At 46.2% G+C, this 18,944-nt stretch overlaps 1 long non-coding RNA gene across 1 annotated transcript; it reads right to left on the minus strand.

Annotated features, from left to right (window-relative positions):
- Positions 1-11,463: 11,463 nt before the first annotated feature.
- Positions 11,464-15,340, minus strand: LOC309345218. Its single transcript, XR_014158108.1, has 2 exons — positions 14,615-15,340; positions 11,464-11,677 (listed from the first exon to the last, which is right to left on the minus strand). It is a non-coding gene; the product is annotated as an uncharacterized lncRNA (long non-coding RNA).
- Between the last annotated feature and the right edge of the window lie 3,604 nt (positions 15,341-18,944).

Below are 18,944 nucleotides of genomic sequence, written 5' to 3' on the forward strand. Positions count from 1 at the left end.
TGGCGTTGACTCTCTCCGCCTGCCCGTTGGTCTGCGGGTGTCGCGCCGACGCCAGGCTGACCTTGACGTTCAGGAAACCCATCAGCTTTTGCCAGAAGTTGGATATGAACTGGCGCCCCCTGTCGGACAGGATGGACCGTGGCAGGCCGTGTACCTTGAACACGTGGTCTATAAACAGCTTGGCGGTCTGCTCGGCTGTAGCCACCTTCGCGCAAGGAATGAAGTGGGCCATCTTGGTGAACAAGTCTACTACCACAAGTACTGCCGTCTTGCCCCTCGAGCTGGACAGATCTGTGACAAAGTCCAGGGCCACCCTCTCCCACGGTTCGAACGGTGTCTGTAGCGGTTCCAACAGGCCTGCCGGCGGCTGGTGTACTGGCTTGGCCCTTTGGCAGGTGTCGCACCTATTGACGTATTCCGCGACATCCCCTCTCATCTTGGGCCACCAAAAGTCTCTGGCTACTAAGTCCACTGTCTTCTCCTTGCCGAAGTGTCCCGCGCTGGGCGCGTCGTGCATCTGTTGTAGGACTTTCGCTCGGAGGTTGTCTCCCGGTACGTAGAGGGCTCCTTTGCGGATGAGCAGGCCGTCGCGTATTTGGAAGTCGTCGTCCCTCGCCGTGCCGCTACGGACCTCCTCCATCTTGGCTCGCGCGAAGGAGTCCATCTGCAGCGCGCGCCGCACTGCGTCCAGGTCCACCGTGGCTGACGCGCATGCCCACGCCTTCGGTGCGAACATGTGCTTGGCCGCCGCCGGTGCCTCTTCCTCGAGATACTGCGGTTTCCTGGACAGCGCGTCCGCCATGATGTTGTTGTCTCCAGGGATGTATTCTATTCTGAAGTCGAAATCTGCAAAGAACTCCGCCCAGCGGATGTGTCTCTGGTTCAGGAACCTCGCCGTGCGCCAGTACTCCAAGTTTTTATGGTCTGTACGGACCTGCACCGTGTGTTTGGCTCCGACAAGGAAGTGCCGCCACGCCTTGAAGGCTGCATGTATGGCCAGTAACTCCCTGTCCCAGATGGTGTAGTTCTGCTCCGACTTGCTGAGTTTTCTGGAGTAGAAAGCGCACGGTCTCCAGTCCCCCTGGTGGTCTTGCTGCAACAGGACGGCCCCGACGGCCCTGTCTGAGGCGTCCGTCTCCACTCTCATGGGCCTGCTGGGGTTCACGTGTAGCAGGTGTTCCTCGGACGCGAAGAGATTCTTGAGCTTTTGAAAGGACTGCTCTGCCTGCTCTGTCCAGATGAATTTCTTCTTCTTGGCACTGAGGGTGTCAGTGATGGCCGCTGTCTGCATGGCGAAACCTTTGATGAACTTGCGATAAAAGTTGGCAAAGCCGACAAACCTCTGGACTTCCTTCCGATTGCGTGGGCTCTTCCAGTCCAGCACTGCACGTACCTTGGTACTGTCCATGGCGAGTCCCTTGTCGGACAGTTTGTAGCCCAGGAAGTCCACCTCCGTCTTGTCGAACTGGCACTTCTCCAGCTTGGCATAAAGTCTGTGCTCCCGCAGCCGTTGCAGGACCTCCCTGACATCCCTCTCGTGAGCCTCCGGCGACTCCGAGAAGATGAGGATGTCGTCCAGGAAGCAGACGCACTTCTTGTAGAGAAGACCCGCCAAGACATGATGCATGAATGCTTGAAAGCAGTGGGAGCCATTTTGTAATCCAAAAGGCATAACTCTATACTCATAGGTGCCCAGCGGCGTAAACATGGCCGTTTTCCACTCGTCACCTTCGCGCACGCGAATGAGATTGTACGCTCCCCGCAGATCCAACTTGGTAAAGATGCGACCCTTCCTCACCGTCGCTAGCAAGTCATCGATCTTGGACATAGGGAAGGCTGAGGGCTTGGTCTTCTGGTTTAAGACGCGGTAATCAACGATCAGCCTTTTCTGGGGCGTGTCCCACTTCCCCACAAAAAATACGGGACTGCCCCCCACCGCCTTGGACTCTCGGATGAATCCCCGCTTCAAGTTGTGATCTATGAACTCCCTGAGCTCCTGCAATTCATCCTCCGACATGGAATACAGTTTCCCCTTCGGGAGCGTTGCCCCCGGCAGGAGGTCAATCTTGCAGTTGTAGGGTCTGTGGGGAGGCAGCTTGTCCGCTTCTTTCTCGCAGAAGACCTCCAAAAACTCTTTGTACTTGTTAGGTACTGCTTGCAGGATGCCCAAGTTCAGCTGTGGTCCATCCTCCTGCCCCTCATCTTCCAGGTTAGCCAGGATGCAGTGTTCTGCGCAGTAGGAGGAGCCGAAGGTTAGTTGACGCTGGTACCAAGCTAATGCCGGGCTGTGCCTATCCAGCCAACTCATGCCCAACACTATGGGCGTGTCTGACAGGCGGGTGACGTTGAAGCTGATGACTTCGCGGTGATTACCAATGCGCATCACCATTGGCGGTGTCTGCTGTAGCACTTGCCCTCCCAGTAGCTCCCTGCCGTCCACCGTGATGACGTTCAGAGGTACCGTCGCTGGCAGAAGGGCTATGCCATGTTGCTGGATGAACTCCATGCCTATAAAATCTGCATTGCTCCCAGAATCAATGGAAATGGGGACTTCCACGGTGAGCCCATTTGGGAGCTGGAGGGATGCGGTGAGCTGCACCACTGGTTTGGGCGGGAGGGGGTCTGTGGGCTGTAAGATGCCTGGGGACTGCTTCACTGATACGTCTGGCTGGGCCCCAGTGGCTCCACTTCCAGCCAGACAGTGCCGTTTCCCTGCTGTGGTGCAGTCTGCTGAACTGATTCTGTTACTGTTGCTGAGGCTGCAGTGTGCTTGTGGATCCTCCGGGGACACTCTTTCGCCATGTGTTGAGCACTGTCGCAGATGTAGCACTTCCTGGTCCCTCTAGGAGGCTTCATTTTGACTGCTCCCGGCGTTAGGGCTCCGGCTGGGGACTGAGCCTTAGCACCACCTATCTCCATCGGCTCCTCTCCCTCTCCCAGCGGAGGCATGGATCGAGCGCGCGCCGCTTCCTTGGGAAAGGGGGGCGGTCCTCTCGCTGGCGTGCGTCCCCAATGCCCTTCCTCCTTGTCCCAAGGGCATCCTTCCAGCCTAACCCCCATCGTGAGTGCCCTCTCCACAACGTCTTTGGTGGTCTGGGGTCTCTCCCCCCTTGCAATTTCGTCTTTTACAGCTCCATTCAGCCCTTCCCAGAAAAGGTCTCTGACTGCAGCTGAATTTTTTTCCCATCCCAGCGCATTCACCAATCCAAAGAAGCGGGAATGATACTCCCTCACCATGGCTCTCCCTTGTTTCAGCCCATGTATCTGTTTTCTGGCGATATCAATGTCTATTGTTGATAAAAAACACGAATCCATGGCTTTAATGAAGGCATCCGCACTTCGGAGCGCCGGATCCTTATCTCTCCACAGATTGCGCAGCCACGCTTTTGCTTCTCCATGCAAATGAGATAATATAAATCCCACCCTCTCCTGCTCATCTCTAAAGTCTTTATCCAGCAATTGCAGCGCAAACAGCACGTCTGCTCGGAAGTTAGGGTACTGCTGCAAATTCCCATCGAAATGAGACACAAGGCTGCCCCCTCTCTTCCCCAGCCCAATCCCCTCTGGCTTTGGGGGGGGGTGCCCCTGCTTTGTAAGCGCTTCCAACCTGGCTTGTAGATCCTTGCAGGCAGCAGCTGCTTCGTCTTCCCTCCTCCTAGATGCGAGTATCTCCTCGTTGAGTCGCGTCACTGCATTTTGCAGGGCTGCCATTTGCTGTTCGGTAGTCATCTTGCCTTGCTTTTGTGAACTCGTTAAGCACCAATCTTCGCCCCTCGCTGCGAGGTTCTTGGTGAAAGATGGGGAGGGGACTTACTGTCAGGTCTGCCTCTAGATCCCAGCTCACAGAGGACCAACGCCCGGTGGATATAATATACAAAGTCTTTATTGAAGTTTAGTTTCCATTTCAAGGCTCTGGGCGCGCAGACCCACGTCTCGACGCTAGACCGGCTAAGTCCCCTCTGACTCACTGCTCCTCCCACACCAGTTTAAGATCCTCGCCCGGCTCCACCTCCTACGCTGTTCTTTCCTTCGCTGGGTCTTTCTGCCCTCTGGGGTCTCCTCCTTCCTGGACTCTTCTGACGCTGACCCCCCTTGGTCTTCCCCTTCCTTCCGGCGGGCTTTAGGACCTGGCTCCCTACCCGGGCTCCCTGCTGTGCTGCTCGCCTGTACATTTGAACTTGGCGCGCGCGCCCAGCCGGTAACCTTCCTCCTGACCGTTTCCCCGCTTCCTGATGTGGGCGTGACCAAACCTGACTCCTCTCCTCCCGCTGGTGGTGAGAGCACTGGTCCCGATTCCTGGGACTCCCCCTCCCCACTGCGCTCTGGTGGGGAAGCTGGTCCTGATTTCCAACTGCTGCTCAGGGACTCCCCGCTGGCCCCTTCCTCCTGGGGCTTCCCCCCTGGAACCCCCCTCGCCCTGGCCACCGGCGCTCCCTTCTGTGAGTCCTCCGATTCGCTGGAGAGGCTTGTGGAATAACTCTTTCCACTGTCACTGCCTGCTCCCCCCTCGTACTCCTCCTCCTCACTCTCCATTTGCTCCCCCTCCTGTGTCTCTCCTTCTGAACCCCTGACACATGAGTATTTCCCAACTTTTTAAAAGGGAATCTGTGGCCACTGAGGCCTCATTTGTCAAAAGCCAGTGTGGCCCCATGGTTGGACTAGGAATGAAATGTTGGATTACTTAGAAAACCCACTTAATAATAGTAATAATATGCCACCCATATGACTGGATTTCCCCAGCTACTCTGGACAGCTTCCAACAAACTAAAACATCGAACACAGTAAAACATTGAACATTAAAGACTTCCCTACACAGGGCTGCCTTCAGATGTCTTCTAAAAGTCAGATAGTTGTTTCATTTCCTTGACATCTGATATGAGGGCTTTCCACAGGGTGGGCGTGACTACCACAAAGGCCCTCTGCTTGGTTCCCTGTAACCTCATAATGAGGGAACTGCCAGAAGGCCCTCAGAGCTGGATCTCAGTGTCTGGGCTGAACGATGGGGGTGGAGGCACTACTGCAGGTAGATAAGACCACCCTAGGTAAGTTCACATGTGTGCTAGGCCAGGCTGCGAAATGATGACTGATCCATGGTTAACTAGTCATGGTAGAATTGGGAAATGGCTGCGAAGGCTCACCAAAAGAGCATCTTCTTGGCGGTTTGATGGTCCCAGGTTTTTTCTCTGGAATCTCCAGGTAACATGGTGTCAACACCAGGGAAAACTATGGCAGTGAGTAGGTTTAGAAAAGGGCATACTTTTCAATAATCATTATTTTGATGAGAAGTGGAGAAAAAAAATATCATATTTCCAAAGATGTTTTCCATTCCAAAACTGTAATTAGTGAGCATCATATGGCACTGCTGATTGCCTACAGTAAGTCATATTGCTACCATGGCACTCCTGGCTCTAGCCGAAGCCAAGCGAACGACGACACGCTGAGAAGCCTCTTTTGCAGCAGGGGAGATGTAGAACCACAGACCAGCTTTAGACTGCCATTGTCCATGCCTTCCTCTGCTATGCTGACTGAACATGCAGTCCCACCTGCAGCGCAGCTGAACGTGGGGGCTGTGGAGGCTGTTTTGAAGGTCAAATGCACAGCAGGTGTGCACCGCACAGGCAGAAAATCTGCTGCACAGATCTAACTTTGGTGAAGTGATGCCATTTCTGTTTGTCAAAGTTCTTTGTTGTTAAACGCTAGAAACACAGAATGCAGAAGACAGCAGCGGCCCTGCTTCTGTGCACCTTTAAAAGCACTGTGCAATTTTTAGTCTTGGAGATGCTTATTAGGCTGCTGAAAGCAGGCAGTTATCAGTAGGGTGGAGCAAATATATCAATTACAGTTTCTCTCAGTTTCTCATTTTTTTCTATATTAACTTCAGTCCTCTGTTTTGGCATCAGATGTGATTATTATTTTCTTACAAGCTCCTCACAAAAAGATCACCATCAGCTTAATGCGAATTTCACCTAATACACACATTTGTCTTTGCAATTTTGCCTAACAAACAACATTTTTGCAAGCAAGGTGCACTTTTACATATGCATATTCCCCCCTAATATATGCATTTTTCTACACTTTATTTATTTATTTTGCAAAATATTTGTTTGCTCAACTGTATCACAACAGTAAGAGAAACACGAATTTTGACAAAACAAAATAAAAAAATTCCTTCCAGTAGCACCTTAAAGACCAACTAAGTTAGTTTTAGGTATGAGCTTTCGTGTGTATGCACACTTCTTCAGATACCAATTCTTCAGATTGGTATCTGAAGAAGTGTGCATGCACACGAAAGCATGCACACATGGCTGATGAGCAGCAAAACAAAAACAACAACAAAGAAAAGCAAAAATATGTAAAATGCCTGCTGCAGCAAGACAGAGTTAGCCTGGTGTATTGGTGCCAGGTAAGCCTTCTTGGGTAGATGTTCCACAGCTGGAGCTGAAAAAGCCCTCTCTCTGTTTCAGGGTGGGGAACCTTAGACCCAAGGCCAAATACAGAACTGCAGTCTTCTCTTTCATGCCCTTGGACTCTGCCCAGGTCACACCCCTTCCCCCAAGACACACCCCATCCCCCAGGACACACCCCTCACTGGCCTTGCTTCACATCCTCCTTGACTGTTATTGTCTGGATAGAACGTGCCCTTGAACTCTGATAATAACTCTTGCCTGGATACATAGTACTGATGGTTGTTTGTTGGCTATTAACGTCCTACACAAAGGCAACATGTTCCACTCATTGTTCAGCTCACTTTTGTCTCTGCTCTGTCCACTACTGGCTTGTGACCCTCAAAAGGCTGCCCAGTATGGCCTTGGTCCAGTATACCTGAAGGAACATCTCCACCCCCATCGTTCTGCCCAGACACTGAGATCCAGCTCCGAGGGCCTTCTGGTGGTTCACTCGCTGTGAGAAGTGAGGTTACAGGGAACCAGGCAGAGGGCCTTCTCAGTAGTGGCACCCGCCCTGTGGAACGCCCTCTCACCAGATGTCAAGGAAATAAACAACTATCTGACTTTTAGAAGACATCTGAAAACAGCCCTCTTTAGGGAAGTTTTAAATGTTTGAAGTTTTATTCTATTTTTAATGTTCTGTTGAAAGCTGCCCAGAGTGGCTGCGGAAACCCAGCCAGATGGGCAGGGTAGAAATAAATTATTATTATTATTGTTTTATTATTATTATTATTATTATTATTATTATTATTATTATTATTATTATACCTCACTGCCACTCTAGTTGGCATGAATCTGACGCTCCGAGGAGGGCATCAATAGTAGCCCTCATAATGTGGGAAGGATAGTACGCAGATGGGTGCTCCGTTAGGTATTTGGATCCCAAGCCAGCAGCGATTTTAAAGGTAAGTGCCAACACTTAGAAGTAGGCTGTGAAATGAGTAGGCAGTCAGTGAGGCACTTTCTAAACCAGGTGGGAGGTGATCCAAATGAACTGCTCCCATACAAAATTCTGGCAGCTGCATTCTACATTGACTGAAACTTTCAAGCCTCCTTCAAAGGAAGCCCCACATGTATTACATTTCAGCAGTCAAAATGGGAGTTTACCATGGCTAACTATGGCCACACTATGCCTATTCAGGAGTGACCACAGCTGGCAAACAAAGTTATACGTAGTTGCGGAAGAAACTCTGTGCTATATAGCCACTTGAACCCAGGAGGAGCCACATGCTAAAAAAAACCCTTCATTTTCAGGTGGAGCGTCACTCTGTTGAGAACTGGTTGAACATCCTCTTTCTGAACAAGAGAACCATCTACCCATGGCACCTGACAGGCTTTGGGCTGTAATATTTCAGCAGCGCTCTGTTCGACACCTGAATTCAGCCCCACCACCCGCCTTCTGTTGTCCATCATTGTTGCAGCAGCAGCCCCTGCAGCACACTCTCGGCTCAGGAACCAGTCACACTCCCCTAAATCTGCTTCTGACCTTTGTCTTGTTAGTACTGAGCTTCAGTTTATTGGCCATAGTTCAGCCCATGATCAAATCCAGACACCAGTTCAGAAATTCGGCAGCCTCATCTGACTCTGAAGACAAGGATAAATAAAACCATCATCAGCATATTGATGATTCCTCACACCAAATCCCCAGGAGACCTCACCCAGTGGCTTTCTATGGATATTAAAAAGTATAGGGGACAGCAAAATAATAATAATAATAATAATAATAATAATAATAATAATAATAATAGGGGACATGGTGGGACTCCCATGGAACTCTGTAGCATAAATGCTGAGGGACTGAGCAGAAGGACTTAGTACACTGGTGGGACCTTGTGGGAAAGGTGATTGCTTAGACTGACACGGGGTCAAGAATAAGGTTTTTTTTTTTATTATTTCCCTTAAAAGAAAAACTGTGAATAAGACACTTTCCCTATTGCAGCACGTTTATTATCACAGGGCAAATCAGTACTGAATAATTGCCTAGATCCCCATCATTTCTCTCTAAGAACCACAATGTCCAATTTCTTCCTGTTCGTATATCAAATTAACACTTTCCTTACATACCCCCTCCGTCTCCGGCAGCAATGACTTTCTTCTCTCAATTTCAACATCCAAGCAATTGTTCTTGGATGATTCAATTAATCATTAAAACAGCACATACATTGCTGTGATGAACAAAACAGACTATTTCCCCCCCATGCTACAAAATGTTTCGGCTTCCAGCATCATCAGTTGCTCCAATAAAAATGTGATTCTGTTGTTTCCAAGGTGGCCATTACAGAGCCTTTATTTGCTGAAGCCAAGTGATGTTGGTTGAAGCCATACAGTGAGTACATTCAGAAGTTCTCTGTTTGTTAACATTGTTGGATCTGTTCGCATCTCTGTAGCAACTACAGTGGTACCTCGGGTTAAAAACTTAATTCGTTCTGGAGGTCCGTTCTTAACCTGAAACTGTTCTTAACCTGAGGTACCACTTTAGCTAATGGGGCCTCCCACTGCCACCATGCCACTGGAGCATGATTTCTGTTCTCATCCTGAAGCAAAGTTCTTAACCCGAGGTACTATTTCTGGGTTGGTGGAGTCTGTAACCTGAAGCGTCTGTAACCCGAGGTACCACTGTATTGATAAGTCAGCCAGCCGGTAGTTCTCAGAATTAAATTGTTTGCTTCACTTTTTACTTTATTTCACCCAAAACTCCCGATTTGTGTTTTTTAACGTGTGTGGTTTACCTGCAGTTTTACCTACCTAAAGTGTCTGGCATCCCATTTTTTTTACATTCCGTGACATATAGATAATATTTCAGGACCTGCAGGTAATGTTCTGTTTGATGTAATATGTTCTACCCATCCTGGTGCTTTTGAAGGCAGCTGTCTCCATGAGATGCACGCAGGTGAGGCATCATTTGGAATTGCAAGGCGGAGATCCAGGATTGCTGATACATGGCTCAAGTATAGCTCCCACTTATGGTTTGCATAGATATGGTATGGAGATCAGCAAAATGCTATAAACAGAAGGCTTGCTGATAGCTTTGGCATTTTTATCAGAGCAACTGACAACATAAATGAAAGATACTCTGTTTTGTTAATCACACTGATGTGGGAATATTACATGTATTTTCAGTTCTTAGTTATGTTTAATTCATGCCAGAGCTTTACCCATCTTTGCTGTAATCAAGCTTCCAGGCAAGTCAATTGGGTATCTGAAATATACAAAATGAGGGCTCATCATAGCCTACGTTGAAGTTAATGGAAAGATTTTAGCTTAGCTGAAACAGGTGCCTTGGTTATTTCCAGCATTGCGGGGTGGGGGATGGCAACAAAATTTGCTAATTCAACTTTATGAAGTTTGTATCCTGAGCTCTATAATAGACATCCTCAGACTGAGCAACCGGCAAACGTCAGACCTGCAAGAAGTGTAAGTTATGGGAAGAAAAGAGGCACCCAGTTTTATAAAAGCAACTTGCAAGGTATCTTTTTTCAAATAATAAGGAATTCAAGCAGTCAGTGCCAAAAGAACGGAGCCCAAACAGAACCCCTGGGAATCAAGAGGAAGGTGTCAGCATGCTGAGGGAATTCTGGAGTTTGCAGAAGTACAAAATAAATATTTTAAATAACCCTTTGAAGAGGGTAAAGGTGTTTCAAAAACCAATGCAATTAGGATAGTATGATCAGTAGCTATGGAATGTTGCTGAACAAGAGCTCTCTGCTAAGGAGGCGAAGATACAAGGCGACATTTGTTGCAAGTCGTTTGGTAAGGATTGGGCTGGTAGGGGATGCAATGCATGAAGCCTGGAGGCGTCAGGGTTGTGCTTTTGGTTTTGGCAAGGGAAAGTGGGCACCTCCATACCACAGAATGGAGAGATACGCGAGCAAAATGCTGACCACACCTTGTCAAGTTTTTCTCACCAACAATGAGATACAGGACTCAGCTATACAGCAGCAAATGAAACCTTCTGAATGTGTTGTAATGTGCAATATACAATTGCAACACTAGATGGCATCTGTGACCTATAGCAAATTCAATGCATTTTTCAAAACGATTATAAAAAAGTGTTTTTAACATGTGCGCAGATTCCACCCTAGAAACTTGAAGAAATTTCAGAGCGAAAAGTTAGATAATTGAGAATTGCCACCCCATTTTAGCCAAGACAGTTTCTATCCTGTGAATTGTAAACACCACCAATCAAGAGTTCCTAAAACGCTTGAGGTTAAATGTTACATATAAAATATTTCTTCACAAATTTTAAATTCGGCCAACATATTCTATATCTGAATACAAAACGGGCTGTTTTAAAACTCACATTTAAAATGTAATTCTCAAAACCCTTCTAAAACTAGTTCTCACATCTCACCAAATCATTTCAGCAAATGTGGAATGATAACTATTAAAAATGCTTGATACTCAGGATATAGATTAGCTCGGGCTTCCAAAATTCCCTTAATGACAGAGGAGGTGATTGAGTTTGTGACAAAGCAGTACATCTCCTCCCCTTGCAATAAGGTGTTTTTCATTCCAACCCTAGGGCAACAGCCTCATATTTAATAAGACTTTGCAATCTGAAATGTCACAGAATGGCTACTATTCAGAAAGACAGAGAGAGAATATAAATGAAACATGAATCTCATTTTTAAAGACTTCCTGAAAAGGAAGTAAGACATTATCAAAAAGAAAGATATGACTCTATTATGCTTTGGGGGGGGGGGTTGCATAAAATATATAAAGGCCACAGTCCTATCCTCATTTTCTTCCTTCTGAGAAGATTGCACTGTAAAAGTCATAGTAAGTTGAGAGTTGCTGAGGGGCTGTAGATGGGATTGATATAAACCAGTTCCTTCTCCAGTTCAATCTGTTTTGCTCTCCCACCCTGAATCTCAGGACTCTCCCCACTAATTAGTGCAGAATGGCAATTAGCAGGCAAGGTAAATTGCTACAGAGTCAGGGACATCCAGCAAGTGTGAAGAGGTGGAATCCTGCAGTGCTGAGCTCCTGCCCACCTCCCATCATCATATTAATGCAATTTGTCAAAAGTTGTTTGTTTATTTTGCAATTCATGTTTTGAAAGAACCCCTGGAGCTCCTCAATCAGCACATACTTGAGGGCATCCTAAGTTTTCTGTTCAGAGAGTGCTTAGAAGCAGCTCCACATCTTCGCAAAACCAGTGAGCAGGAAGTGGATGCAGAGAAGTGATTTGTCTGTCTGTCTCTCTCTCTGCCTCTTTCTCTCATATACTACTAGAATCTGGAGTTGTCCAATGAAGCTAAATGATGGGAGATTCAGGACCAAAAAAAAAAAAAATACTTTTATCACAGAGAGAATGTTCAGTAGAGACAAGGAGGGTGCTGTGGTCTAAACCACTGAGTCTCTTGAACTTGCCGATTGGAAGGTCAGCGGTTCAAATCCCCGCGATGGAGTGAGCTCCCGTTGCTCTGTCCCAGCTCCTGCCAACCTAGCAGTTCGAAAGCACACCAGTGCAAGTAGATAAATAGGTACCACTGTGGCGGGAAGGTAAACGGCGTTTCTGTGCGCTTTGGTTTCCGTCATGGTGTTCTGTTGCACCAGAAGCGGTTTAGTCATGCTGGCCACATGACCCAGAAAGCTGTCTGTGGACAAGCGCTGGCTCCCTTAGCCTGAAAGCGAGATGAGTGCCACAACCCCATAGCTGTCTTTGACTGGACTTAACCGTCCAGGGGTCCTTTACCTTTACCTTTTACCTATTCAGTGGGATTTGCTTTCAAAAGCAACTTAATCTCTATTCATGTATTAATAGGGATAGTTTCCATCCCAGTTCTACCTGGGGGCGGGACTAAGTCTGTCTCCTCCCATTTCTACATGGATTTCAATGCGAAAGGGTTGGACCTTTGATGCCCTATATGGCTACCAATTCCTGCCTTATGGTTTCTAGCCACATTTGGTAAGTGGTGGTACGTAGTTCTATGACCTCTCTCATAGCCATAGTTCTCCACCTGCCACCATCCTGCTCCCTGCCAGAATTTATTCATTTTTTAAACTGCATTTCAAAATTTCAAATATTGGGGCCAGGATCACTCAAGCATGACATTTGAATTTTCTAGATTTGGGCTTTCGATCTGGGGGTGGAATGCCTGCCACAAAACGGCCATTAATATAACCATGGTCCTGTGCACTTGACCACAAAGATAAATTGGCCGGTCAACAGGTGGGAACTGGATGAGATCCCAGCTGGAGCAAACTCCCAGGTTCAATGGGACTGAGGATATGGGCCAGGCAGTGAGGAAACTGATACCATCAGTTATTTAAAAGAAATGTTTATCTCAAGTAGACAGCATGAGGGATTTGCTACACTTCTCAGCCTCAGAAATAGATCAGATTATTAGGACAGCTGCTCCCAGAATTGCACTCCCCGTTCCAAATGCCTCCTTCTACATTCCAGCTGGCCGCAAGGACATGGTCCTTTTATAAGTATTGATTTGTCAGCTCAAGACGTTTGTGAGGGGCTTTACTTTATGTCTCAAGCACTCTCTCTCACACACACACAAAGTAAGGGCGGGGGACAAATTTGATTCAGTTCTCATTTAAAGGCGAATATGCCTATCTGATGCTTCTTAAGACCATGTGCAAACCTGAAGCACGGCCATCTTTCAAAATGTGCACTTCTCTGAATTTTGCAGTGAAGTTCGCCAACCAAGTAATGTGTGCTAAAAAAAGGTATATTCTATGGGAAAGTGCTCATAAATAAATGTATTAGTGGAGATAACAGATAAAATGCATTATATTAGGGGGAAATACTTGCAAAAATATTTATATTAGGTAAAATTGCATTAAAAAGTGTGTATTGGGAATAAAATATGCACTAGAATGCAGGCAAGATACAGAGATGTGGAGAGCCAAAGTCTGCTCCAACTGTGGGAACTCTCCAACATGTCTGCTTTTCAAACTTTGCGCAGCTAACATGAGAAAGCAGGTGTTTGGTGTGGCGTTTGCTCCTAGGTGGGTCATAAGGAAAGGGTTAAATGAGTGTGAAGTGATTGGCCCGTGGAAACAGAGGGGAGGAGTTAGAGTGAGAGTTGGAGTTGTGTGGAAGTCAGTTGAGAGTGGGGTGTTGGAGAAGGAAGAGGGAGGATAAGTCGGTGGGTTGGTCGAGTTGTGTGGTGAGAGAGTGAGAGGAACTGTTAGGTGGAGTCAGATAGTTAGATGGGATAATCGGTTTGAAGTTGTTAGGAACGAATAGGACAGTTAAGGAACTAAGATTAAGAAACTGACAAGAAAAATTAACTGAAACCATAAGCTTGTTCATGCCTATAAAATAAACTTGATTATTTGTTAATGTTAACAACTGTCTGGACTTAGTGTGTACCCGTGAGAAACAGGTTGGTGGCAGTGAAGAAAGCAATCACAGTGGTGGCACAGGGTCAATAGACCATCAAACGTCTGGGGACCCTGTGTGGTTGCCACACTTGGACTCACAAGAGATGCCCAAGCAGTCTGTGTTGCGTATTATCTACATATATACTCCTTCAACCCATCGCCACCTCATGAAAGTTCAGCTTACTCATGTTGCTTTCTGCCCTCCAGAGGGTACAAAGGCCACTTATTAATTTTAGTCAGTTACCAACACTGTTGCCATTCCTTTCCATCCATTCTCCAAACTGCTCTGGGAGAAAGGTCACCACACTTAATCTTGCTTAAAGGATGGGGACTTGAGAGAGGGAGAGAGGGACTTGTGCTGAGCCACTTGGAAAGTTCATGAATGAAACCGAATAAACCTCTGCTCTCTCTCTCATCTCTTAACAAGCAAAAGGGGAACCCTGAGAAGCACAGACTTCTTCATTGCGCACTTGTAGTGAAACAGAGGAGTTCTGGAGGCACATGTTGCTCGTGCATCTCACTACATGCGAGATCTGAACATCTCCACTTCAGTATTACACAAAACCACTTTTTAAAGAGGCAAACAGCTAGAAATCCTGGCAATCACTTGAAATGGTACTTAATGAATTGCAAGTAAATTCCACCTTCAATATACTCACTTATTGTTCTTAGGAACCACCCACATATAATACATCTGCTTTAAGAAACAGTTGTACATATTTACACTCTGCACTTTCAGCTCCGACCTAACCATGTTTACTCCTGAGTAAACACAATTGATTTAAACTGGAATTACTTCAAAGCAAGCATAATTATAGGCTTACTTGCAGACGCCTGGTACTGTCCCCCAGAAGACCAGTGGTTAGCATGCTATGATGGCTGGATGGTTGGCATCTCAAGGGTAAAGTAGCTGTCATCCTATGCCTTCCTTGGTGAGTAATTACCCTACATTAAGAAAATCCATGGTGTCATCTGTCTCCTTGACCCAGTCTTCCCTGCCAAAGCAGTTTTGAAGCAATGCCCACTGTGTTTTTCCCCCCTGCTCTCCATTCTGTAAGTTAAATGCTCCCAATTTGCTCCATTTGCAGGAATCGAATGTGTTTTCATGCCCAGTCACTTGTGTGATTTGATGCCAGTCCTGCTCTGCTTTGCACCCACAATGCCAGGGCTCTTTTGACAAAGCCAGGTGCTTCTGCTGATACCCAAGTTTGCCTGCCTGAAAGCTCAGGGTGCCTAAGTAAAGTTCAACAACCCTTTAATCGAGATACAGATTTGGATCATGGATCCAGAAATTCCAAATCCATACAGATCTTCTGGTTAATCACGGGAGGCCCCCCTCCCTGGGATCATTTGAGATCCATTAGATGAGACCAGAAGTATCACATGTTTCCCTCACAACAACAATTCACAACAGGCAGAGGTTGAAAAAGTCTGCTCTTCATTTTCAGGTGCTATGCTGTGGTTAATGCTTAATGTGTCATGCTTAATGACATCATCAGAGCCTGTCTCTGTGACATCACAGGGACCTGCCGCATGACATCACTGAGGTTTGTGGCCTAAAACCTCAGAGTCTGGGATATTCCTGACCTGACAATCCTATTCAGAAGTGCCCTCAGGCTTTTTAGTTTGCTTTTAATGTGAAACTAGCATTTTAGCCTCCTCCTCTGTTTAGTTTTCTTCTTGTCTTTGTATGCTGGTGTTTGTAATAATTTGAATGATGTCCAAATACTCTGAGCAGACCCATCAAAATATATGGATTCAAGTACAAGGACTATTGATTCAATAGGCCTACATTGAATAGAAAAGGTAAAAGGGAGAAACGTGCTAAGAGAAGGCACGCTTGGCAAATCCACACCGTGATCAACTCCTCCCAGAAACCTATGTCCCCACTGTGGAAGGACGTGTGGATCCAGAACTGGCCTCCACAGTCACCTACGGACTCACTGTTAAAACCGTGTTTATGGAAGGCAGTCTTACTCGGCTATGAGTGATCACCAAAGAAGAAAGAAGAATACTTTGAATAGAACTAATGTTGGATATAAGCCTTGGGATTTGCAACAGGGGTAAGTAACTTCTAGCCCATGAGTCAAGTGCAGCCCTCTCTCCAAGTCAAACCCCTCACCAGCTGTACTCTACACCCTCAAGTGCTTTTGCTTGTTTGGAATGTTTCCTTGAACTTTCATAATGCTTCTTGTTTAAGGGGATTGAAAGATGAGCTGGCGGGGCCCGTAGAAACCTCTGACTTCCGCATAGCTGAAATGGAGCCTACTGCACAAGCTAAGAGACACATTGGCTCGTCCCCTCCACCTGTGACCCCACTACCACTGCTGGCATGCAATCCTGAGGTGGGAGGGGGTGTTTCTCTGAAGGGGAATGCAGCCCTTTTGCTGAAAAAGGTCCCCTATAACATTTTTATTGCCCTCCCTGGTATCAGTCCATGTAGGTCTTTAAATGTTTTAAATAATAAACAAGCACACATATCAATTACTGCTGAGATGCTCCCACAATTGTGAGGCCCAAGGAGATGATGATGATGCCTAGCTGTTGCCGTTGGCTACGGACTACCTGTGATGTCACAAAAGTACATGGCAGCTGAGTGGATATAAAGGTGGGGCCTGTTCTTCTCCCCCAACAGAACACAGTGGGCAATAGCTCTGACATCCAGCACTGCCCAGTCTTCTTCCACCTGGAGGAGAAGTGGCAGGTGGATGCAGGCAGTCACCTGGCTGTGGGGTGCTGTGGGGGTGACCATAAAGCAAGTCTACTTCCTGAGTGGGATCACAGCTTGAAGGCAGCTGCTATTCACAGTTGCAAGCTGGCTGATGTCTAGCGATGGGCCTAGCAAAAGCTGACAGGTGTTAGCGGGTGAAAGCTGGTGGAAATCACATTGGGAACCAGTGGATGCCCTGAGCCTGAAGCAGGTTGGTGTTTGTGGATGTAAGCTGGTTGACATTCGCATCTGGAAGCTGGTGGACAGAAACTGGTGGATATTTGTGGGCTAAATCTGGGGCACTGATGTAAATGAACGGAGAGTGAAAGATGAGTGAATATGTCCATTGGCATTCCTCACGCATATTGGTTGGCATATGCTTGCGTGTATGAAAGGGAGGCTTCAAATGCAGGTAAGGCAAATGGTATGTGTAAATGTGGTATGTGATAGAGAACTGGTGGACATTCATGAATAGATGAAACTCAAGTTGCCAAGCTGAAATTAGTGGAAATGCATGTTTTTCTAAATGCATCTACCTTAGTTGTGATTCTTTTTCTTCAAAGACAGCGGAAATATTTGAATTTATGGTCTCTCTCTCTCTCTCTCTTACACACACACACACTGCATGAGTATATATGAAGAGGGAGCTGTAAATATTTTTAATAATAAACAAATTACTGTTGAGGTGCCTCCACAGTTGTGAGGCCTAGGGAGGTTCTGCTGATGCCTCCCCAGTTGTTGCCATTAGCAACAGAATGCCTCTGATGTCACAAAAGGACATGGCAGTTGAGGGGGAAGCCAGTTATTAGTTTAACGTGCTTTTATACCACTGTTTGACTGGTTCCGTGTTCAATTAAAAAAACGGGATTTTGTCACTGAGAATCCCCAACCCCCATCCAAAATAAACTTCATAGGCTCCCTAGGGTTTGAAAAGTTCTGTTTTAGCTGAAATATTTCTGCTGGGTCTAGTAAGGTGTCTATGATCAGTCAATGCATATTAATAAAAATAATTTATAAACAGCTTAATATCATTAAAACAAAAATTCAACATGAAACCAGTCAAACAGTTGTATAAAAGCACGTGAAATGAGGGCAGGATATATTGTCTTCCATCTCGGGTAGTGAAACATCTTGGACAGGCCCTGAATGCAACAAACTGGGATCAACATTTTCTGGATTCCTAGTAATAATGAGTTAATGAATGGGATCAATACTGAAGAAAAAGGCTGTTCAAAGTTTCCTTCCAGAAATGACAAACAAAAGTTTGACACTTCCCCAAGCACTTCATTAATTAATGCTGGCGTTGCATAATTGTGTTGTGTAATCAGGATCTCTGTATATTTTCATTAATCTCTTCTCAGGGATCTTCAGTGCCCTGCTGAACTGCAGACCATTCTCACCAGGAGGAGCTGATGGTTGTGCACAAGTTTAAAACTTTATGCTTCAATTAAATACAGGATGCACACAGCATCTGGAATCCCAGTTCCTCTGAGGAGAATGAAAGACTTTTCAAAGATTACCTGTCAGGATTTAACACTGAACAAACTGACTCAGATTAAGATGTTTATATTTTCAGGTACGATTCAATCATATACCAGCAAATTCATTGTCTAACCTCCCCACAAAAAGATCAGTTAGAGACCCACACTTCTAGAACTAGTTTCCAGGATTGCCTAGTATTATGTATTGGGTTTAACACTTTTTATGTTACAAGGCGTGTTTTAACCAATCGTATAAGCGTTGGTAGACAAACGTTCTAATGGTAAGTAAGCGCATGCACTTTCAACTGTCAACTGTCAACGGTCAGTTCATGTTGAGGCTTTTATTGAGTAGTCCTGTGAGTTCGGGTTTTGTTTTCCTATGAGTGAGCCATTGTCATTGACAATGTTGAATAAACGTAGTTGAGGAACTTATACTGCCTTTGGCTTCTGACTTTTTCTGAACATTTAACGAAGAGGACATAATTATTAAAGGAGTTAATACAACTGTGGTATAGACAAAAGCCCTTAAAAACTACCATCTGTACTCAGACCTGCTGCTCTCAGACTACGACCCCACCTGTGAGATATATTTAAAGCAGCACCATGACACTTTACACAGTCATAGTGAAATAGAGTCACGTGGTGATTTCATGCTCTTTATTGCAGCTCGTGAAACAGTGAATGAATTTTCCCCAAAACCTCTGGCTTTATATACATTATTTACACAATGGGTCCCATCTGATTGGCTGATTCTGCTTCCCTCCTGGAGTCCGATTGGGGTGCTCCTGCTGGCCAATCAGTTGTTGCATTCTAGGATCCTACTGGCCTAATAGGCTGATTAACTCCCTCCTGGGGCCTAACTGGGCTGCATAACATCTGGTTTCTTCCAAAGCATCCTGGGAACTGTAGTTTGTTAAGAATGCTGAGTGCTGTTTCCCCTCATAGAGCTACAATTTACGGAGT

This window comes from Podarcis erhardii (genome assembly GCF_964252035.2).
Source record: "Podarcis erhardii genome assembly, chromosome: 6".
NCBI classification, from domain to species: Eukaryota; Metazoa; Chordata; class Lepidosauria; order Squamata; family Lacertidae; genus Podarcis; species Podarcis erhardii.